We start from the raw sequence: 7,240 nt of genomic DNA on the forward strand, positions 1-7,240 counted from the left end.
GTAATACAGATAGGCAGGGGTCAATCACCAGCAACAGTAATATCCAAGGTAATCCAGAGAGGTAGTCAATAAACAGGCAAGTGGTCAGGGCAGGCAGCAGACAAACACAGGTTATATCCAGGTAAACAAGGCAGAAATAGTAGGCAGGCAGCAATGGGTCATATCATGGTAAACAGCCCAGGATCATGCCCAGGATCATGTCCAGGATCATACACATGAAACACAGTAAACTCAGAGAACATTCAGAAATGTCAGCCAGGGCAAAACAAGATTCCACAATGATAGTGAGTGAGAGTGAGACTTAAATAGCTGAGTAGATGAGAAACAGGTGAGCAAGTAATCAGTGCCAGGTACGGGGATTATGGGAAATGGAGTTCAGAGTGTGACAGTCAATATTCAGGTGATGGAGCCCTCAGGTGGTGAGTGGGAGGAACTACAGAGGCGGGATTCGTGACAGCGTCCCATCACCCCCCCAAAGTTTGACACCACCATCCTCCTTGAAATACTTTTACAAATCAACCACTGGGAAATAACTACCACAGAAGAAAGAAAACATCAAGGTTTGGAATGAGACAAGGGAAGCACGTGTGTTACAGGTTATTTACATACTTATTAGTTTTGAAAAAATAACATGGAATGAGTAACCAAATTTGTTTACTGTCGTTTCCTTTTAAAAATAAAGTGTTGGGTAGGAGGCTAGCTGAAATTTGATGCCTGTATTGTATCGATTAGAAATTCTCCTTGACTTTGTTGCTTTATCTCATCCCAGCATGCAACTATAAGTAAGCAATTTGTAGGTTTATTCCCCTGAGATGTGTTAACACCATTACTCTGTGGCACTATCAAAACACACCTCTGAGCCATATTGCTCAGTGTTTTTTTTTGTTTGCTAACCAATGGAAGATGGGGGCAGTGCTCCGGAAACCTGTCATTATCTTTGCAATTCCGTTTTGTGCAGAAATTACACACTTCACTTTAAAAGGAAATATTGTGGACACATAGAATGGAATGCAATATACTTAGTATTACCACCTAAGGAAAACAAAATCTATTTTTGTATACATTTATCTTAGAGTATATTTTTACTTGCCTTGTTTTGCATACATACACAACGGATAATCAGATCCACAACATGGCACCACTGATGTCTAATGAATAATTTACAATTCAATTATAAATAATTATAACAATGAAAACACACCAATGAAGAAAAAATGCTTAAATGCTGCTTCTTGTTAACTACAAAATATTTATTTTGAGGACCTGGCCAGGGGATAAAGGATAATTCTCATTTGTAACTGTGAGAGCAACTCCATGCTGCCTGGTGAGTTTTCAGTGGAGTCTAATGAGACGGAAATGATTGCAAACAGTAAACCAGAATTAAAGCCTGTGCTGTTTGTACATGTACAGTAATTAGCCATTGTAGAATACTGCATGCACAAACAAGCACACTCTTTATCTTTGTCTAATTTTTATTCTTTTTTTATTCATTTGCTTACTATTTATTTAAAGAGAGAAAGAAGATTTCAGTGATGGTAAAATTTACTACAAGGCCATTTTACCTACTGATCTGGATTTTAAAGTTGGAGAGAACAAGAACTTTCTCTGTGTGTTGAGGAAATTTTAAAGTTTGTCAGTATGTGTTGTCCCATGGCCATGTCCATCTTCATCGGCTTTAGTTGAACATTAAACATTCTGATCCTCTCCAAACAAACCCTAGTGATGTTTATGCAAATGTCTCCATTACTTTAATCATGTTGCTTAAGGCTTGTGTGAAGCTCTAGTTCTGAGAAGATGAGTTGCGTTTGTCCCCAAACATGGTAACAAGGAGTCTTCTGGACTATGTCTACTGTAAGGCATCAGTGCTGAAGCATGAAGCAATGGAAAATAAATGCTGTCATTGCTGCCTGCTCATTGTAAACCTCAGACAACTTTTTAAGTTACTTAGCTGTCTATCATGAATCATGGATCATATTTACAGTAATCTGATTATATTTCTTGGATGTTTGAGCTACAGTATCTTGGTGAATACATAAACTATATTTTTGAAAATCATAAGCACAGAGTGGAATTGAATTGTCTGTTTACCTTTCTAATCTCAAGCTGATGGCTGCTTTGGAAGAATATGTTCAGAAAAAAATCAACCAAGCAACCAAAAGTGAGGCCAGGAAATAATTGTCCAAAAAGCTTTTGAAGGGATGAATAGCAACAGAGATATACAAAAGCAGCTTTATTGAGGTGTCCATTTAGAGGCCATGGAGTGAATACCCGATCTGCTTTGCATGGGTTCCTCTCAACAATCATGTGAGGAACCCTGTCTGGCTCCCAGCCCTTGGCTCAAAACTGACCCACACACGGTGCATGATTAACAGCTACACAAACTCACCTGCAGAGCCTGCCAGCTGCCTGCATTAAAAGAATTGTCCCTGCCAGATGTCAAGGGAGTATGGCTTCTTAAATAGGGCAATTATTTTCTTAAGCAAAGGGTGTGAGTACTATGAAAAATCCACAAGATCCAGTTCTAAAAGAAAGGGACTAAATCATGTGTTTATTTTATTTGAAAGAATAGTGGAGTGGACTTCATATTTGAGTCTTTTGATCTCAGTCTTTTTTTATTCATTTGGTGTGAGAGTGTTTTCCATTAATCTTGGAGGTACCAATGGGATTTCTAATGTGTAGGTGCTTAAGTCAGTGTTCTATATCATGCCAGTGAAGAGGATTTGTTTTTTTGTTACCAAGTTAATCCGTATACCACATGAGTTCCTACACTCACATGGGCTCAACTCACACCTCTGTGTTTTTTCTCTCACACACACTATGACCCTACTCAGGGGCGGTGGTGGCTCAGCGGTTAAGGCTCTGGGTTACTGACCAGAAGGTCAGGGATTCAAGCCCCAGCAGAGGTGGGGCTCAACAGAGGTGTGAGTTGAGCCCATGTGACCCTATCTGCTCCAGGGGCACTGTATCATGGCTGACCCTGCACTCTGACCCCAGCTTAGTTGGGATATGTGAAAACAAATAAATTTCACTGTATATATGCAAAAAAAAAAAAAAAAATGTATGTATAAAATAAAGGTTTATATTCTACTCACTGGTTGAATAATAATGGCATATATCCATACAGTACTGTTCACCTGCAAGGCCATGCTACTTGCTAAATGAGTTATGAGATGGGATGCTACTTGCTAAATGAGTTATGAGATGGGATGCTAGAGCACAAGAGGTGTCCTACTCTACAACTAAGGCATTGTGCAGTGGTAGTGCAGAGGGAAGAGAGATCACCCACCCACTCTATAAAAATGCTTTACTATCAGAAAACGAACAGTGGGTGGTGAGAGGAGAGCTCTGAGTTTTGACTTTTGATCTGCTTAGAAGTACAGTACATTATGGAAATATATACATTTTGCTGCACTTATAAAGACGGTTAAACCATAATGTAAAATATAACAGAGAAGTGTGTTATATATAATTTGTGCAAGTGCTTAAATGTGCAAGGGCCATGCATTTCCTAAAGAAAATAGCAGTGATTGCAATTTAGGAAAAGTATAGTATATAGTTTTTGGTAAGCTTAGGTTTTAGGCTTTGGTTCTGTGTAAATGAAATGCTGCATCAGAGCTACTTTTTGGTTGTAAATGGCTAATGGTTAAATATATCCAAAGAAGACAACACCGAACACTATTCAGTGAGCAAATAAATGTAAAAAATAAGACTAATTGCATTTCAGTTACACTGAATGCTGAAGAGATTTTTTAACTTTAATCTTAAATTTCATTGCTTGCCCCATTAACATTTTCACTGGTCCCGCCACAAAAAAAAAAAAACAAAAAAAAAAAGTTATTTTTCCATAAAATGTTCAAGTATTTTTCATTAAATGTTTTCTTTAAAAAAAAAAAAAAAATACTAGGTTTTTAATTTGCCATAATTACTGCAAATTATAAAGCTATAATGTAATGTCATGTCACCTATATTAAACACACTTTTTCTGGAAAACTTTTGCTACAAATCATTACTGATTGATTTACAATTTTCAACCCATTTTACTGATACTTCTAAGACAAAGATGTTTCCAAGCCATTCTCGCAATTTTGATAAAACCTTGTCTATTAGCCAATTGGATAAAATTACATTGGTCACAATTTTAAATCAGCAGATTTCGCAACAATAATGGTACATCTCAGAAAACCAAATATTTAAGTTGGCAAGGCATAAAAAAACACATACAGAGCAAAAACAAGTATATTTAGACAAATATAAGATCGCACTGTCCCTATTGGGTAAGTGGCAGTTTTGTCAACTAGACTAAATCACTCTACTGGCCCTGGCCAAAAAAAAAAAAAAAAAAAGCAGCACACCTTGGTTTGAAATTATGTACAATTTAAATGGAATCTGTTTAATACTTAGGGTTAGGGGTTTAGAACAAAATCCTAGGTAGAATGTTTGAGCAATTTCAATACAGTGCTGCTTTGCAAGCACTATATTAAAGCACATATGATGTATACTGTTACTTATTAGCAGCCTACTCTGGGACTCAGTGTAAAGCAACATTAGGCTATAATGAAATAACCTGATTAAGGCTTTGACATTCTCCTGAATCAGTGAATTTCTGTTATATGTGTTACTGTCAAAATTGAGTCATCTACATTAGCTTTATCACTGTGAAAAAAACTCAGTCACCTTATCAGGAGGCATGAGCTGTGCTGTTTTAATGTTTCTATAGTAGACATGCAGATCATGTATGCTTATAAATCCTGCACTGCAAATGATCTCACCCTGGATTTTAATTCAACCTCAATGTTCTAAGACATGCTGTTGGAGATCTTTTCTACTTTTTTCTGTATCAGACAGAATGATGCTACCTTCCTTTCTGCTTTCCCACAGAGACAGAGAGGCAGATCGATCCTCAATCAATTGCCAGATTACCCCTGCTTTTAGCAACCACAACACAGCAATACATAAAAATTAGCGGTTGAGTTTAGGAGTGGATCAGATAGTGCTGCATTAATCCCCTGCAGCCCAGCTCCAAGAGCTGTCTGGCCAGATGGGATACTGGGTAATCCTGGTATGGGATCACTAGACCTCAGAGAAAAAAGACTGTTGATGAAAATATAAAAAAAAAATGTCCTGTCTGGACTTGTATTAGGGCTGCTTATGGATCCCTGTACACCACATTGGCATGAAAAAGCATGTGCCTTTCCAATACTTAGATTAAAATGGGTACTTCGGTTTTAAAGAAATGCATAAATGAAGATTATATACACTAATAACAGTTTACAGCAATGCACTCACTATTATTATTATTATTATTATTATTATTATTATATAATGTTATTTTGGGGGGCTTTTTTGCAACTTTTTATGACAAAGCCCCTTGCAATAAGTTGTGGACTGTAACCATGACTGTAGTAACCACAGTTAATGTCGTTACTGTGGATTTACTTCAGATACCATAAAGGTTAAACTATGGTTTCTATAATAAAACCATGGTTAATTTTCATAAAAGTGAAACGTGGTTTTAGAGTAATCATATTGAACTATGGTATTTGCAGTAAAACATAATAACCACAAAACCATTATTTTTATTCCTAAAGTTTTCATTTTCCTGTATTATGTACAGTCCTATTGTTTCACTACGGATATCGTGTTTAAAATGTAGTTACTGTAGTAAAACCATGGTCAATTTTGTGGTTACTATGGTTTTACTAATTTAGTGTTTTTGTTTTTGTTTGTTTTTTTAATTATTTTTTTTTATGGTTTTAAGTTAATTTATTGTGAGGCTACTTTTATAGAAATTAAATTCCCTTCATGTCCTCTAAGGATTCCCTTCATGTCCTCTGCCTGGATATAACCTGTGTTTGTCTGCTGCCTGCCCTGACCACTTTCCTGTTTATTGACTACCTCTCTGGATTACCTTGGATATTACTGTTGCTGGTGATTGACCCCTGCCTGTCTGTATTACTAAATTTATTGTTATTAAAGCTGCACATGGATCTCATAAGGTATTTTTTATTTTCATAGTTGAGAGAGAACAGAAAACTAAAAGGAGAAAGAAAGGAACAGGACAGAAACGTGACCCAGGCCAAACATAAACCCAGGTCTTCCACATGAGCACAACAGCTCAATATGTCAAAGCTCCCACACTGACAAAAAGGCCACAGTTCCAACTCAATGCATTTTAGAAAATGGTCAAAACATCTTTGTAATTACTGTGTGGAATGACAAAATTGCTGTGGGAATTGTTTCTCATGACAGCCATCCATCTTCACCTGCTATATAGATTTTCCTGACCATAAGCCTTGAGATGACCTAATGGCTAATGGAAGTCATGAAGCAAACCATTGCTCTTTTGTTGACCACAGGAGTAAATCATATTGAGGTTTGAATTACAACATTAATGAGGTGCGTTTTGAGTGTTCAGAGGCCCTGTTCTGTTCTGTTCTGTTCTCCGCTATCCCACTCCCCAGGATGCTTTCTCATCTCAGTCACCATTCACTGTCATTGCATCTTTTATCCGTAACATTTCCTTTTGTGTTCCATGGATAAAAGAAAATAATTCAGGTTTGGTACAACATGAGGGTGTGTGAACGATCACAAGAGTTTTTATTTCTGAGTGGACTAAACCTTTAAACTCTCAAAATCTGGTGCAAGCTATATTGCTAAAACTAATATTGTGTTGAAAACAGTTGTAAAACCTGAGGGGCCTAGATGAGATTCTATGCAGTACATCAGTTAGACTACCCCTCACACTGGGGGATGTGAATGTGTTTATCGTTTAACCGTTGTCAGTAGGCAGGGATCTTTCTAGCCAGCACTATTTTCCACAGGCTCATAAAACTGCCTGACTGAGATCAGGGCCGTTTCTAAGCATGGGGCCCTAAGAGAAATGCTACTTGGATATTTTGGGTGAACTAACCCTTTAAGAGACATAGTGCAGCCCTCAGTACTGACATACACTACTTATATCCATCTCTGCCCACTGTCACCCCCACATGAAATACATAGCCAGCCACAAAGGCAATTAAATGGTCCTGCGCAGCTCTCAGAGGTCACCCATGGTAACAGGCTCACTGTTGCTGAGGTGACAAATAAGAACGTCTGGGCCATTCTACTGAAGGGGCTACCCCAGCACCTATGCTCTCTTTGTGATGTGTGAATTTACAGCCTGAATGAGGCCAGCATTGCATCCCAGGATGGCAGCTTTTGATGTTTTTGTCCTCTAATCTAGAACAGATTTAAAAAGAAA

This window comes from Myxocyprinus asiaticus, chromosome 36 (assembly GCF_019703515.2).
Source record: "Myxocyprinus asiaticus isolate MX2 ecotype Aquarium Trade chromosome 36, UBuf_Myxa_2, whole genome shotgun sequence".
Lineage (NCBI taxonomy): Eukaryota > Metazoa > Chordata > Actinopteri > Cypriniformes > Catostomidae > Myxocyprinus > Myxocyprinus asiaticus.